Source organism: Ahaetulla prasina, chromosome 1, assembly GCF_028640845.1.
Source record: "Ahaetulla prasina isolate Xishuangbanna chromosome 1, ASM2864084v1, whole genome shotgun sequence".
In the NCBI taxonomy this organism is placed as follows: domain Eukaryota; kingdom Metazoa; phylum Chordata; class Lepidosauria; order Squamata; family Colubridae; genus Ahaetulla; species Ahaetulla prasina.
Window position 1 is genome coordinate 36,472,958 of NC_080539.1, and position 17,167 is coordinate 36,490,124.

At 38.5% G+C, this 17,167-nt stretch overlaps 1 long non-coding RNA gene across 1 annotated transcript; it reads left to right on the plus strand.

Moving 5' to 3' along the window:
• The first annotated feature begins 6,622 nt into the window (after positions 1 to 6,622).
• Positions 6,623 to 8,003, plus strand: LOC131188514 (uncharacterized). The gene is made up of 3 exons (XR_009152794.1): positions 6,623 to 6,695; positions 7,551 to 7,668; positions 7,808 to 8,003. It is a non-coding gene; the product is annotated as an uncharacterized LOC131188514 (long non-coding RNA).
• Positions 8,004 to 17,167: the final 9,164 nt, after the last annotated feature.

The window sequence follows — 17,167 nt, forward strand, 5'->3', positions numbered from 1 at the left end:
AAATAATAAAGACAGAATGAAAAATAGCTAAATCTAAAAAAAGACTGACTTAGATTGATTGTTCACAAACCATTACAATTTTGAGTTGCTCTAATATGAAATATTTTCCTACTGTTTATCTTAATATGAGACTAATTCCCAAAAGATTCCTTTCCATATTTACTGTTCATTTCAGTGGATTTTTAGAAAAGTTGGAAATTAATTCTAGATATTGGTTTTTGAAACTTGCTTCTTGACATGCACTGTGTAATAGGAGCTCCGTCTATCCTTGCCCTGTTTTGATTTAAGGTCCCAATTATTGGGATCATTAACAAGTTATAATACAATATAAATATATAATGTTTCGGAAAGATAAATTAAGTTAGAAATGTTTAATAAAAGTGTGGTCTCATGAAATACTTTGTTGCTAAGCATCAGAAAACATCTAATGTACCAAGAACTGACTGTACACACAGCTCATAGAACACAACTCTCCTTCTCAGTTTCAGCTCAACTTCCAACTCAGGAATTTTACTTTATTTTATTTTATATTTATTTTATTTTATTTTGTCAAGAACGTATTAAGTAATAAATATAAGCATGGATTGGATACATCAGTTAGATATAAATAGAAAACATTAGGACAGGGACAGTAGGCTTGCTGGTGCTCTTATGCCCACCCCTTACAGACCTCTTAGGAATGAGGTGAGGTCAACAGTAGACAGTCTTAGGTCAAAATTTGGGGGGAGCGGGTTGGAATGAAACCACAGAATCAGGTAGTGCGTTCCAAGCACTGACCATTCTGTTGCTGAAGTCATATTTTCTGCAATCGAGTTTGGTGCGGTTTACCTTAAGTTTGTATCTATTGTGTGCTCAGGTATTGTTGAAGTTGAAGTAGTCATTGACAGGTACGACATTGTAGCAGATAATTTTATGAGCTATGCTTAGGTCATGCCGAAGGCGGCAGTGTTCTAAGTTTTCTAAGCCCAGAATTTCAAGTCTGGTGGCATAAGGTATTTTGTTGCGAGCAGAGGAGTGGAGGACTCTTCTTGTGAAATATTTCTGGACACGTTCAATTGTATTAATGTCCAATATGCAGTGTGGGTTCCAAACAGATGAGATGTATTTGAGAATTGGTCTAGCAAATGTTTTGTATGCTCTGGTTAGTAGTGTGCATGACTTTTTCCAATACTACATATTTCCTCCATCTTCAGGTAGACAGGAATCAATAAGCTGAGGAAGATACTGAAAAGAAAGCAAATTTGGCCAGTACTTTCAGTAACTCAGACATACACCAGGGCACATAGCCAATACATCAAATTTTGCTGCAAGGACAGTAGTGAAAATCCAGGATTTCTAGCATGTTCTTCTAAACTGTATCATTACACCTCCAGAATTCCATCCCCTAGTGAATATGGTTGAACTTTATCTTTCTTGACTGATACAAGTCTGTAATTAAGAAAGTTTTCTTCACTGACCCATTATCTAATAAGATTTACTTAATAGAGAAAACAAAACCACACATGTTCCATCAAAAAAATCTTGATGTGGGTGTTATGTGAACAATCCAATGAAGTTGACTTTCAGAGCTGTAAATGAGTGGAGGGCCTTTGTCATCAGATCTAAAGCTTTTTGGAAGTCTGGAATATTCTGGGGGTCCCTCATGCAAGGTCTATATCTGAGCTTCATATCCACAGCTTTTCAAGAGCCGAGAAGAGCAGTAATGGACAAAAAAGTTAACATTAAGACAAGAGAGAATTAAAGAGTTAAATCAGAATCCAAAGTTCAAAGCAGTTAAGATCTCTATCCAAAACACCCAGCAGAACATTCTAATTCCAGGTTACTTCCTGGCAAGCAAGGATCCATGGTAATAATGCAGATAAATATATCACAGCAAGATCTGTTGTATAAACCAGACTTTTCTCCTTACTCTTGATAGATACAGGCAGACCAGTCAATTAAACTCTAAGATTTGCTTCAGGCTTCATATACTGTAGGTTTATTTGGGCTGCTGCAGGGAGATCAGCAGAAATGGATTCCTCTGGTTAGAGCGAACTCCCAGAAGTCAGAACAATTCTGCATTTCTGTAGAAGAAGATGGTGTCTTGAAAAAATGGATCTAAATATCAAGTGACCTTTACTCTTTATTCACCTGTCTTCTCTTTTTCTTTTCACAGGGAATGCCCACCACCTGCGTCATCATCAAAGTGGACAGGACCTTCACCTTTGCTCCTGCCCTCTTTGAACAACCTATTATTTTATATCATTTCTGTGCCAGCTGGAGAAAATAATGCTCTCTCCATCTACCACCATGGCAATCTTTAAGATCTGGTCAATAACCTGACATCACCGCTTGCTTTTGCTCTATTTTTCTTTGTATAAATCAAACTGCTATCTATCGAATTCCACAACATTTATGAATGGAAGTAAAATTAGGCCAATATTTCTTGAAATAAAGCTAAATAAGCACTACAGAGAGAGGGGGGAGGGGGGGAGAAAGAGACTTTGCCTACATTTCAGTGTGAAAGGTGTTTCCTGCTCTTCAAGCGCATATCATGCTATAATTTTACACTTTTTTTTTAGGTTTTGGGTAATCAATTTACTATCACATAGTTTTTCATGAAATAAATGTCAGCAACCATTAAACAAATGCAGTTTCCTCTTTGTAGTTTTAAAGACTTTCTGGTGTTCTCCTCACATTCTCTGCACTACAGTGTGAATAATTAGGGATCAAATTCAAAGAGCTTTGTGAGAGATTTGAAGGAGGAAGCAAGAGACATATTAAACTTCCCTCCCTTCTCAGAGAGTGAAGCACCACAAATTCTTCCCAGTAACACACAGGAAGATAACTTGGTTAATTTAAAAATATCTTTGAGGGATTAGAGGATGGAAGGAGGATATGTGAAGTGTCCTCATGCAATTTTGCACTTTGCAAACTTTGCAATACATTCCATCTTTTGAATGCTCAATTATTTCTAAGCTTCAATGTAAGTAATAGTCCCAATTTATTTTATTATTCCTTATCTTACTTGATTATCAAATACCAAGTCAGTTTGTATCTGAAGTTTCCTCTTTACTGTTGTGGTACCCACTCATTACACAAGGTACTTTTCTTGGGTAATGGCAGGAGTTCAACATCATTTAGAGGTTTCAAGGCACTTTTAGAGATGCAACTGACTTCCAGAATTTTACCATTTTCAGTCTCACTTGGTAAATTACTATTTAGTGTACCTGTGGTTGATTTCTAATTTTTCATGTTATGAGGCTATTCAAAGGGGAGGGGATCATCTGTAGTCCACAGAAATAAAATCCCACTCTCAAGGCTTAGGAGATGTGGGCCAATAACCATCTTTTCCACTCATCTCTCCATCTACCACCATGGCGATCTTTAAGATCTGGTCAACAATCTGACATCACCGCTTGCTTTTGCTCTATTTTTCTTTCTATAAATCAAACTGCTATCTATCAAATTCCACAACATTTATGAATGGAAGTAAAATTTGGTCAATATTTCTTGTAATAAAGCTAAATGAGCACTGCATAGAAAGAGAGAGGGATTTTGCCTGCATTTCAGTGTGAAAGGTGTTTCCTGCTCTTCAAGCACATATTGTGCTATAATTTTACACCTTTTTTTTTAGGTTTTGGGTAATCTTACTGTCACATAGTTTTTCATGAAACACATTTGGAAATGGTTAAATAAATGCAGTTTTCTCTTCCAAGTTTTAAACACTTTATGTTGTTCTCTTCACATTCTCAGCACTACAGTGTGAATAATCAGGGATCAAACAGTTTTGTGAGAGATTTGGAGGAGGAAGCATTTATTTTATTACTCTTTACCTTATTTAACTCGATTACCAAATACCAAGTCAGTTTGTATCTGAAGTTTCCTCATTACCGTTGCTGGACTCATTCATTACACAAGGTACTTTTCTTGGGTAATGGCAGGAGTTCAACATCATTTTGAGGTTTCAAGGCACTTTTACAGATGCAACTGACTTCCAGAGTGTCCTCATTAACTACTTTCTGTGGTACTTGAGCAAAAACCCACATTATTAAATGTTGATTTCCTTTCATTCCAGAGCTGCCAATTTTACCATTTTCAGTCTCACTTGGTCTTTTACTATTTAGTGTACCTGTGGTTAATTGATTTCCAATTTTGTATGTTCACCTTTCATGAGGTCCTGTAGCAAGGCTATTCAAAGGGGAGGGAATTATCTGTAGTCCACAGAAATACCTTTAGGAGATGTGAGCCGATAACCACCTTTTCCACTCATTGCTGGGAATGTATTCTTAATCCACTTCCTATCCATTGCCCACCACCCACAAGGCTCAATACTTGACTCCATGGAGGACCCTTTCAGTATGCCTTTCCACTGCAGTGATTAGGATCCTTTCTCAGAGCAATTGTACTCCTGATAGGGAGAAGATGGACTAACTAGTCAGAAATACCCACAAATATTTTCCCTTTACTATAGCAATTCTTTGATTCTTGCAGTTGAATCAAAGAGTCAGTGGTAAGGAAAGAGGAGTAAAGAAGGAAGAAAGTAGGTAGGGAGGTGGGTAGGGAGGAAAGAAGGGAGGGAGAAGAAAGGATAGGAGGAGGAGAAGAAGGAGAAGATAGAGGGTTAGAAAGGATGGTAGTGAGAAGTGGGAAAGAGGAGGGGAAGTAGGAAAGCGAGGAGAAGGTGGTGGGGGAAGTTTAAGAAGGATGAGAAGGGAAGAAAGGATTAAAGGGGGGAGTGGCAGTCGAGCAGCCCTGACTGAGTATAATTTGAGTATAGGACTGATTGTTGGATAAGTGATTGTATTGTACACTGGTCAAATTGTGGGAATTATTATGGAAAAATAAAAAACTTTTGCAAAAAAAAAAAAAAAAAAGAATCAAAGAGTCAGTGGGAAGAATACATTAATATATATATTTTTTATTTTAACTTATTTCTTAAGTTTGTTCACTGCTCTTCTTGCTGCAATCTTCCTTTAGCTGGAAGCCCAAAACTATAGGTGTCCCAGGAAAATGTTAGAGAGTCATATTTAGCTTGTGAAACCAGGATAGCTATGTAACCAAGTTTGAATACTTTGTTTTGTGAAAACAGTTTTTAAGTTACTATGTCACCCATGGTAAGGGAAAATGGCTTGTGCTTCCCTTTGAAATCATCTCTACAGCATCCAGGGCAACTGGATGGGACACTTCCAAAACAACAGAACTTACACAATAACCAAGTTGAAAAGGACATTCTACTCCCATCGCCTGCTCAAGCAGGAGACCCTATACCATTTCAGACAAATGGCTTTCCAAACTATTCTTAAAAACCTCCAGTCATAGAGCACCCAAAATGTCTGTAGCCAAGCTGTTCCACCGGTTAATTGTTCTCACTCTCATAAAATTTCTCTTTCTGGTATATTTCCATCCATCCTTCTCTCAGTTTTTTGCATATTAGGTTGAACTCCTCCCTTTCTCTGTAACAATCTTTCGAATATTGGAAGGCTACTAGCATCTCACCCCTAGTCCTTCTCTTTATTATATTGGACACACCCAGTTTCTGCTACCATTCATCCTATGTTTTAGCCTCCAGCCCCCTAATCATCTTTATTGTACCCTTCCTAAAGTTTCTATCATGGTATCCAAAGCTGGATACAGTATTCCAAGGTTTTTCTTAGCAAAGCAATATAAAACAATTAACGTTTCATGTAAGATTGATAAAATCCCTCCCTTGATGCAGCCTTGGGGCTTTTGGATTTTTTTGGTACCTGTACCACACGTCTGGCTCATCTGTAAATGGCTATTCACTAGGCATCTGAAATCCCTCTCAAAACTACTGCTATTGAGCCACATTTCATCCCTTCTATACTTGTGCATCTTGCCTAAGTATAAAGCCATATTGTTCTCACCACTGAAATCTAGAGATAAGCAATAAAAGTATGGCCCCATGAGATCCTCTATAGTTGAAGCATTAGGAAACATTCAATATAACCAACACTCACAGAATGCACAGCTTTTAGAACCAAGCTTTCCTTCTCAATTTCAGTTAATCTTCTGTGTCCCACAGAACTTCTAATAACTCTTGATTAAGGCTACAGGAATATTTCCAACACTAGACATATTCTCCTTCTTCAGGGAAATAGAAATCACCTGCATGAGAGGGAAAACCTACAATGAAAGCCAAAGAAGCCTGTGCTTCATCTGAGTGCAAAAAAGACCCACCAAAAAGCAGAGCATCTGTTTTCCCAAAATCCACCCATAAAAATGTGTCAGACCCAGATTTCTACCATTTGGTTCTAAGGGCTCTTCCAAAACTGCAGCCACTAGTGAATATGGCTGAGCATGATCATCGTGGATTGGTAGAGTTTTGGCAGCAATTCAATAAGGAATTTTCTTTACTTTATTAGGACATTGCAAATCCTGAACCTCCAATCTTTTACAACCATAGCAGGTTAGCTGTTCAACTAAGTCTGTAGCTTTTCTGAGGACTTTTGCAGCATCAAACTCATAGGAATGTTTCAACACAAGGAAGAGGCACCATTGCCTTATGTAATAACTGTAAAAATAACACCTAAAAATATTTGCAATAGTTCACTGAGGTGATATGATGCAACCATTATAATTCTATAAATAGAGAGCTTGTCTGTCCCAGGACTAAGATCTGGTCCAGACCAATCCCAGCATGAAGATCCTTTATCTGCTGTTCGCATTTCTTTTCCTTGGTCTGTCTCAACCAGGTAAGAATATCCTTGAAAGCAGGATAATCTTCAACATTTTCTTTTTGTTTTACTTTATAGAAATAGCGTTGAACTCTGTGGACTATTGACCACAGAGGATGAAAGAGGATTAGATGAAACCCGGCTGGGTCTATATGGACCAGTCTCTCTCTCTCTCTCAAACTGAAGCTCTGCCTGGTGTCCCTGTTGAGAGAAAATCAGGAGGAAGGAGTACTAGATTCCTTCACCATCTTGAGTTATTTTTAAAAAATTTAATGGGGAAAAATGAAAGATATATACATTAATCATCTAGTGAATATATTTGATTTAATGTGGGGAAAAGAGAAGAAATTGCAGCAAAATATCATAAATGCACAGCATTTCAAGAGCAGAAAAAAACAGTGATAGAAACATTAAGAAAAGGGGGAGAAAGCCAAAGGAAAACCAAACTTCTCCTGAAGTTTAAAGGAAGTTAATCCTTCTCACTCAAGATTTTCACCCAGCAGAACCAGCCACTGTAACTCAGCATTATTTTCCAGCAAGCGAGGATCCATGTAATACTGGAGAGAAATATATCACAGCAAGGGCTCCCCCTCTAATGAACCAGATTGTTTCTTTTGCCCTACCTTAATAGATGTAGGTTTACCAGCAAATTCATCTCTGAACCAGGTTTCATGCCTGAATTAATAGCTGATGTATTTGAGCTGCTCCAGGGAAATCAGGAGAAACGGACTCCTGTGGTCAGAGAAAACTTGCTATAGTACTAGGAATCCTGCAATTCTGTAAAAGAAGGTAGTGTCTTGGAAGGAAAAGTGTATTTAAATATTAAGGAATCTTCACTCGTTGTTTACCTGTCTCCTCTTTGCCTTTTCATAGGGAATGCCCATCACCGCTGTGCTAAAAATGGAGGACGCTGCTTTCAGTATCGGTGTCCTCATTACCTCAAATGCATTGGGCAAGTGGACTGTCAATATGGATGGAGATGCTGCAGACGGTAAGAAAACTCTCCTCTAATAGAGATACTAAATTGAGATTATCTGCCTGATATTGTTTCCATTAACAAAGCTTTGCAAAAAACTGAAATTAACTTAAACTCACTTTGATCAATCTATTATTTTATCTCATTTGTACAGCTGGCATGGAAAATAATGCCATCTCCATCTAACACCTGGAACGTCTTCAAGATATGGCCAATGACCTGAGATTACCGCCTGCTATCGCTTTTTCTTTCTTTACATGAATCAAATTTCTATCTATCAAACTTGAAAACATTAATGCATTGAAGTAAAATTTGGCAAATATTCCTTGCAATAAAGCTAAATGAGCATTGCAGACATTGTGCAAGTTCTTTAACAAGAACCTGGGGCATTATATCCCTATGAGAGGCAGAAGGAGGGAGAGGGGGGGTGAAGGGAGGGAGGGAGAGGGAGAGACAGAAAGAGAAAGAGAAAGGGGGGAGAGAGAAAGACGATAGCCATTTCTTTGCCTACATTTCAGTGTGAAAGGTGTTACCTGCTTTTCAACTACATATTATGCTATAATTTCTGAGAGTCTCATTATTTCCCTTCTGTTTACTTATTGTAATGGTTACTTTGCCACTGAGGTTTTCCATCTGATATGGTTGCTTGGGTAGAAGTATTATAAAATCAAATTTATGCTATTAGCTAAGACCTTGGAAAGGAGCAAAAAAAAAAAGAATTACTTAAGTTTATATTTTTCTCAAATTAAATACTTGGGGATTCTACTTGGCATCAGAATGATTTTGTCCAATGACTCAATGTCAGCATAGGCTAAGTGTTGATAAAAGAAAGGAAGATGTAGCAAGAGGAAATCTGCATAAGAGAAAGGATCTTTTCCTGGACCATTCTTTTTGTTAAATAGACAAAAAAATGTTATAAAATTTATTTTAGTTACCAAGATAAACAAATATCAGGTGAAAATATAATTTTTACAACCAATATCCATATAAGCCTGAACCTATTTAATTTCACCTACTCCCCCCCCCCCCAAGTTTCATTTGCACACTTTCTGCTTCTCCTTTATTACAGTGTCTAAATTTATAATGGATAATTTATATTTAATTTGTGACACAAATCATCCTATAAAATGTCAGCTATGAATCATACTTCATTAAAATACAAATAGGAATTACCAATGTAAATCTAGGACTAATAATTTACACATATCCATTCTTTATTTGTCTTTTAACTGCATCATTTTGTACAACATAGGCAGGGTACATGTAACACAGGAATTACTGAGTTAGTATTTCAGCTAGATTTCCCTTTTCCACTTTTATCCTCATCCCTCATGTTTAGGATCCTTTCTCAAATCAAATCCATTGCAGCATGAAGTTCAAAGCGGGTGGGATAGTCTAGTACACCTCAAAATGCTTTTTTCCATCTCCCCTAGCAGTTCACATTCACTTGAATAAAAGAGTCCATGGGAAGAGTGTGGAATTCCTAAAACTACTGATTTTTTTCTGATGATTGAGGTAACCAAGTCTGTTGTTACAACAGGTAAATACATACTTCGCTCATCTGAAAGCCGACAATTATGTTTCTGGTAAATGTTGAAATGTCACATTTAGTATGGATCGAAGACTAGGTGAATTGCATAACTGGATCGTAATATGGTTGTAATATGGTGAATATTATTTTACTCTTTACCTTTTTTTTATTTTATTCTAATCATGTCAGTTTGTCCCTGAGATATCCTCATTTTCCTTTTCGCACACACTCATTACACAAAATCATTTCTAAGTAATCATTGCAGATATTGTGCAACTTCTGTAAAAGGGACCTGGGGCATTATACTACGTGGAAGGTGGGAGGGGGGGAGAGAGAGAGAGAGAGAGAAAGAAAGAGAGAGAGAGAGAGAGAGAAAGAGGGAGAGAGAGAGATCCAAAAAATATTTTATATTTGCTATATAAAGGAAGAGTAACAGTTTCAATATCTATATAAACAGTGTGCCGTCTGGTTACAGTCAATTTGAGCAATGATATCATCATAATAGTAATAATCTGTTTTCTCAACATAATATTAATACTTATTAATTACCAATATTAATTCATATTATAATAAACATATAGTAATCAGCCCTCATAGTAAAGTTAATCCTTCTCTTATAATTTTAAATATTCTAACTTCTGTTTCTATTAGTTAACCATTGATAAAACAAATCCCAGATTTCAAAATATTCCGTATCTTCCTTCTCTTTAATTTCAAGTGTTAATCTATCCATTTCTGCACATTCTTGTATTTTTTTTATTATTATCTTCTCTTGTTTGCTGATGATTTAGTATTCATTTTGGAAGAACCTCAAATAACGGGCCCCAAATTATTAGAACTAATAGAGAGCTATGGAAAGGTGTCTGGCCTAAAAATAAAGAAAGAAAAAACAAAGATATTGGTGAAAAACATCACAGAAAAATAAGAAAGAGAGATAAAAGAGAAATTAGATATACAAGTTGTGAAAAAAGTTAAATACTTAGGAATATACTTAACGTCAAAATGTTTAACGATAAAAGAGAACAACTATTATAAACTAAAGGATCAAATTGAGAAAGATTTGGAGAAATGGAAAAATTTACAATAGCCACTTATGGGAAGGACTGCAACAATCAAGATGAATATCCTACCGAGATTACTATTTTTATTTCAGACAGTACCAATAAAAATTGAAAACTCTTACTTTCAACATTTAAATAACATAATAAGGAAATGTATATGGCAAGGGAAAAAAGCAGGAATAAGCATAAAAATGCTACAGGATACGAGGCTACGCGAAGGATTTGGACTGCTGAATTGGGAACTATATTACCAGGCAGCAGCATTGACTTGGATGAAGGAATGGGTTGAATTAAGAAATACAAGACTGTTAACTTTGGAATTTACAATTGGGGTGGCATGCATTTCTATGGTATAGTAGAAATAAGATGCACATGTACTTTCACCGACATTATATAAGAAACGCATTGCTATTGGTATGGGAGAAAGTTAGAGACAAATATTATTTGAAAATACCAATATGGTTATCAACAATGGAAGCTTTAATACACCCAAATATTTTTAAGTTTAGAAATATTGTTAGATATAAGGAGTTATTAACAGATAAGTGGGAATTGAAGGGGAAACAAGAACCGGAAGAACATGGCACTGAGATGGATTGGTATATGTATATGCAAATACAAACAAGATATGAAAAAGATATTAAATTATATGGTTTCGATTTAGAAAAGACAGAGTTGGATAGGATACTTATAGGAACAGAGGACAAGTTAATTTTAAAAATTTATAATTTTTTATTGGGTATTGAATTAGAGGTAGAACAGGTATTTGTTGGTTGAGATTTGGAGTTGCCCATTTTTTGACCATTCCAACACAAAGTCAAGGTCTTTTTGAAGGGTAGCAGCATTGTTGGTAATGTTAAATAGTTAAACATCATTGGCAAAGAGAACCCAGTTACTTATAATATTATCACAAAGGTCATTTATGTATAGTATGAAGAGTGTCGGTCCTAGAACGCTGCCTTGGGGGACACCGCTATTAACAGGTGCAGGATTTGATAGGGCGCTCCCTATTTTGACCACTTGTCTGTTTGACAGGAACGCAGTTATCCAATTATGGAGGGGTCCAGAGATGCCGTAGGATTTTAGTTTTAGAAGTAGTTTGTTATATACCACTGAATCTAAGGCTTTAGAGATGTCTATGTAAATTGCATCTATTGCTTTGCTCTGATCAAGATTTGTAATCCATATGTTTTTGCAGTGTAGAAGTTGTAGATTTACAGGGTAATTTTTTTCTGAAACCAAATTGTTTATTAGAGAGTAGATTGTTGGTTTCTAAGTGGAAGGTAATGGATTGGTTGATGATTGATTCCATTACTTTGCAGGTGACGCAGCATAAAGAGATTGGTCTGTAATTTTCAACTAGGCTGGGTCTCCCTTTTTGAAGATAGGGATGACCGTGGCTAGTGACCATAGGTTGGGTAGGGAGCTGGTCCTGAAAGATTTTTCAAAGATTATGCTTAGGGGTTCTGCTATAACAGGGGAAAGCTTTTTTAAGAAGTATGCACATAGTCCATCAGGTCCAATAGATAGAGATGGGTTCAGTCAACGTAGTGCCTTTTCAATATTATCTTCTGTGAAATCTATTTGTGTTAGATCGTTGTAGTCATTATTGGTATGACTAGGGAATGTTGGGCATGAGCCATTGCTGTTAACAAAGACTGAGCCGAAGAATGTGTTAAAGAGGTTTGCTTTAACTGCTTCAACATTGCATTCTTTACCGTTAGGTCCTTTTAGTGGTGGGATGGATCTAGAATCTTTAAGTTTGCTGTTTGGATTTTGTGCACAGAAGATTTTGTTGTTGTTTGATGTGGTAATTGGTGCATTCAGTCTTTATTTGGTGGCATATATTTTTGTAGCGGCTTTTAACATTAGCTACAGAGCCAGGTTTTTTTTTTCACCAGAGGGATTTGGGGAGTGGGGGGATTGGAGCTTTCTTATTGATATGGGTAATTGGTTTTTTCTGGTTTTGGTGGTGATTAGTGGTACATATAATAGTGGTACAAATAACTTTATTGACTTCAATCAAGGGCCGGTTTAGTTCAGGCTGGTAAAGCCTGTTATTAAGAACACAGAGCCTGCAATTACTGCAGGTTCAAGCTTGGCCCAAGGTTGACTCAGCCTTCCATCCTTTATAAGGTAGGTAAAATGAGGACCCAGATTGTTGGGGGGGGCAATAAGTTGACTTTGTAAATATACAAATAGAATGAGACTATTGCCTTATACACTGTAAGCCGCCCTGAGTCTTCGGAGAAGGGCGGGGTATAAATGTAAAATATATATATATTATAATAGTCTTCAGCAGTGTTGCAGTTAGAGAATAGAATTTGCCAATCAAGAGATGAAAGGTCGGTGTCTATGAGATCATAGCTGGCTTTTTTAAAGTTGTAGTCGGGTATTCCATTATTTTGGTGATTTTTTTTAAGAGCGTATATTAAGACGATATATATCATGCTGTGGTCACTGTTGGAAAAGGGATCTTTTATTTGTAGTCCATAAATTGAGTTTAAGTTGTTAAGTCTAGTGTTGTTAGTTACTAGTTGTGTTACTAGTTGTGTTACTAGGACTGGCAATATTCCCCCCCAACCAAATAGGCTGGCATCTGTTGTGATAGTCAGGCGATTCGGCTCCTTGAAGTCCCACCCCCTGGTTATGGCCTGGGACCTCCACCACCAAAGTGATTGCCTCACCTTTAGTGGGACCCACACATTATTATTATGTATTTGTTTGTGTATAAAATAAAAAAAAATTCAAAAAAAAATCTTTCCCAGCATTAGGGTTGATCTCCTCTATGACTGACCGGTTTGATTGCCTTGCAGTCCAAGTGACTTGCAGGAGTCTTCTCCAGCACCATAGTTCAAAGGCCTCAATTCTTTGGCACTCAGCCTTTCTTATGTTCCAACTTTCACAGCCATACATTGCAACTGGGAATACCATAGCCTTGACTATACACATTTTTGTTGGTAGGGTGATGTCTCTCCTTTTTAGAATGCTGTCTAGAATTGCCATAGCTTTCCTCCCCAGGAGCAAGCGTCTTAATTTCTTCACTGCAGTCCCCATCTGTGGTGATCTTGGAGCCCAGGAAAATAAAATCTGTCATTACCTCCATTTCTTCCCTAACTATTTGCCAGGAATTGAGAGGGCAATGTTGAGTTTCAAGCCAACTTTTGCACTCTCCTTCTTCACCCGCATCAACAGGCTCTTTAATTCCTCTTCACTTTCTGCCATTAGAGTGGTATCATCTGCATATCTGAGGTTGTTGATATTTCTTCCGGCAATATTAATTCCCACTTTTGAGTCATATAGCCCTGCCTTTGTCATGATGTGCTCTGCTTATAAGGCAGGGAGACACTATACAGCCTCGCCGGACTCCTTTCCCAATTTTGGAACCAATCAGTGGTTCCATGTCCAGTTCTCACTGTTGCTTCTTGACCTGCATATAGGTTTCTTAAGAGACAAATAAAATGGTCTGGTACTCCCTTCTCTTTAAGAACTTGCCACAATTTGTTGTGATCCACACAATCAAAGGCTTTAGCATAGTCAATGAAGCAGAAGTACATATTTTTCTGGAACTCTCTAGCTTTCTCCACATGTTGGCAATTTGATCTCTAGTTCCTCTGCCTCTTCAAAACTCTGCTTGTACTTCTGATAGTTCTCGACTCACATACTGCTGGAGCCTAGCTTGTAAGATTTTAAGCATAACCTTACTACGATGTGAAATGAGTGCAATGCAGGGGTAGGTCCCAAATTTTTTTACTACCGGTTCTGTGGGCATGGCTTATTTTGTGGGCATGGCTTGATGGTCATATGACACTGGGCGTGACTTGGCGGTCATGTGACTGGGTGAGAGTGGTTTGGCTGTCATGTGACTGGGTGGGCGTGGCCAATAACAATAAATAATAAAAATAATAAACAAAGTATACAAAACAATGAGATACCAAAAACCAACTTTCACACTTTACACACACACAACACAACACAACTGATTCACACACAATGTAAAAGCAGCTGCACTTCCCCAAAATGGCCCCTGCAACAAGCAAGAACCTCACACAGCAACAAAAAGCTCAAAAACCAACTTTCACACTTTACACACACATAACACAACAAAATACAACTGACTCACACACACACACACACACACATACAGCTTTGTAAAAAAATTTGGTTTGTGTAGTTAGCGTGAAACACTACAGAAACACGCCAAATCTCAGATTTGATTTTATTATTTTATTTTATTTATATTTTTTAGATCGGGGTCTCCAACATTAGTAACTTTAAGGTTTGTAGACTTCAACTCCCAGAGTTCCTCAGCCAGGAAAGTTGGCTGAGGAACTCTAGGCGTTTAAGTCCACAGGCCCTAAAGTTATTAAGGTTGGAGATTCCTGTTTTAGATAACAGCAGCTAAATTTAAGACTTCCTTAACTTTAAATTGCTGTCTAAAAACCCAACTCCTTAAAAATTAACTATTTTTAATAGTTTACTTACCCAATTGAGGCAGGCAGATTTAGTTGCTCACTGAGAAGATGGATTGTAGGCAGGCTGATACAGTTGCTAGCTGATGCAACTGATTGCAGAAGCCATGGCTTTGCAAGCTCGAAGGAGCAGCAATTATAGGTAAGTGAGGAGGGGGGATTGGGTGGGTATGGGTGGGGACTGTTGTAGGAGGTTGTAAAAAAATGATTTTAAAAGCCTGTGATGATCAGGAAACTCAGCTGGGATGCCAGAGGAAAAAAGGGTTGTCAGCCTCCACTCCAATCCCCACATCCATTTGTACTATTTATATTCAGTTGTTAGATTGCATGAGGTTTTATGCATCATTCCAGACATTCTCCTAACTAAGCTAAACCAGCTATAGGTACCGGAACAGACTTGTAAGTGGATCACAAGCTTCCTAACAAACAGGAAGCAGCAGGTGAAGCTAAGCAAGATCACATCAAATACCTGTACAATTAGCACAGGGGGCCCCCAAGGCTGTGTGCTCTCCCCACTTCTCTTCTCTCTGTATACCAATGACTGAATCTCCAATGATCCATCTGTTAAGCTACTGAAGTTCGCAGATGACACAACAGTGATTGGTCTCATTCGAGACAATGACGAATCCGCATATAGACGAGAGGTCGAACGACTAGCCTTGTGGTGCAACCAAAACAATCTGGAGCTGAACACACTCAAAACCGTAGAAATGGTGGTAGACTTTAGGAGAAACCCTTCCATACTTCCACCTCTCACAATACTTGACAACACAGTATCAACAGTAGAAACCTTCAAATTTCTAGGTTCTATCATATCGCAAGATCTCAAATGGACAGCTAACATCAAAAACATCATTAAAAAAGGACAACAAAGAATGTTCTTTCTGCGCCAACTCAGTAAGCTCAAACTGCCCAAGGAGCTGCTGATCCAATTCTACAGAGGAATTATTGAGTCTGTCATTTGCACCTCTATAACTGTCTGGTTCGGTTCTGCAACTCAGCAACAAAAACACTGACTTCAGAGGATAATTAGAACTGCAGAAAAAATAATTGCTACCAACCTGCCTTCCATTGAGGACCTGTATACTGCGCGAATCAAGAAGAGGGCCGTGAAAATATTTACAGTTCCCTCACATCCTGGACATAAACTGTTTCAACTCCTACCCTCAAAACGACGCTGTTAAGTTTGGGCATTGAAGAGGAAGGAGACCAGTGAGTGACAACAGCTCTTTAGTTTATTGTGATCCCAGCAAAAGACAACAGGCAAAAACCCCTCTTTAAATACTATTTTGGCTGAGGCTTCAACCAATCAGCAACGTGCTAGTTCCCGCCCAAACTTCCCTCCTAAAGTTTAAATATATTACACTCCTTCCCTCCCAAAACGCATTGTACCCATATTTACATAAAATTTGCAAGTTATTTTTCCACGTAGTCACGCAGATAGACAGGGCGTCTCCTAACTCTTTCTGACCTGCGCAATTCATTCTCTGGGAATGAGTCGAGCTGGCCGGAGGGACTGTTTGTTCCTCCCAGCTCCTCCTCTGGGCCGTCCGGCCCTGGATTATTGGCAGAGTCGTCTCTGCTGTCTTCAGGAGGAGCCGGTTGACGTCGCTGGACTTCATCGGATTCAGATAAGTCCTCCGCTTGCCTCGGGTTTGAGTCAGCTGTAGATTCAAACATTTGGTAGTCAGGGTCTGGCTGTTTGGTTTCTGTATTACTTGGTATTCTTTTTCTTAATTGGTCTATGTGGTGTCTCCACACCCTGCCATCCTCCATGTCTACTATGTATGATTTCAGCCCGGTTATGCCTAGAATTGTCCCTTTTAACCATGTTGGGCCCTCGCTATAGTTGTGTGCCCATACTGGGTCACCCGCTGTCATCTCCCTAGTTTTTTCTAGGATACTCTTGTACCCATCTAGGGTGTAGGTTGGGTTTAGTAGGTCTAATGGGCACCTGAGTTTCCTGCCCATTAATAGTTCCGCTGGGCTGCGGCCCATTGTCACACAGGGGGTTCTATGTTGGACTGCCAGGAAAGTATCGATTTTGGTTTGCCAATCGCCTGGACTTATCCTAGATAGCACTTCCTTGGCGCTCTGAACGAAACGTTCTGCAAGTCCGTTTGTCGCCGGGTGGAAAGGCGCCAAGAGGACATGTCTGATGCCATCTTCCGCTAAGTACCCCTCAAACTGGTTTGCCGTGAATTGCGGGCCGTTGTCGGAAACTAGGGTGTCGGGCAGGCCGTGTGTTACGAATAGATGCCTCAGGACTGTGATTACTGCTTCGGCCGTAGTGGTTTTCATGATGATGATTTCTAGCCATTTTGAGTAGGCATCTACTACAATTAAAAAGGTCTGCCCATGGAATGGCCTGGCAAAATCTATGTGAATCCTGGACCATGGCCCCTGGGGTTTCTCCCACTCTCTAATTGGAGCTGTAGGGGGTAGTGGCC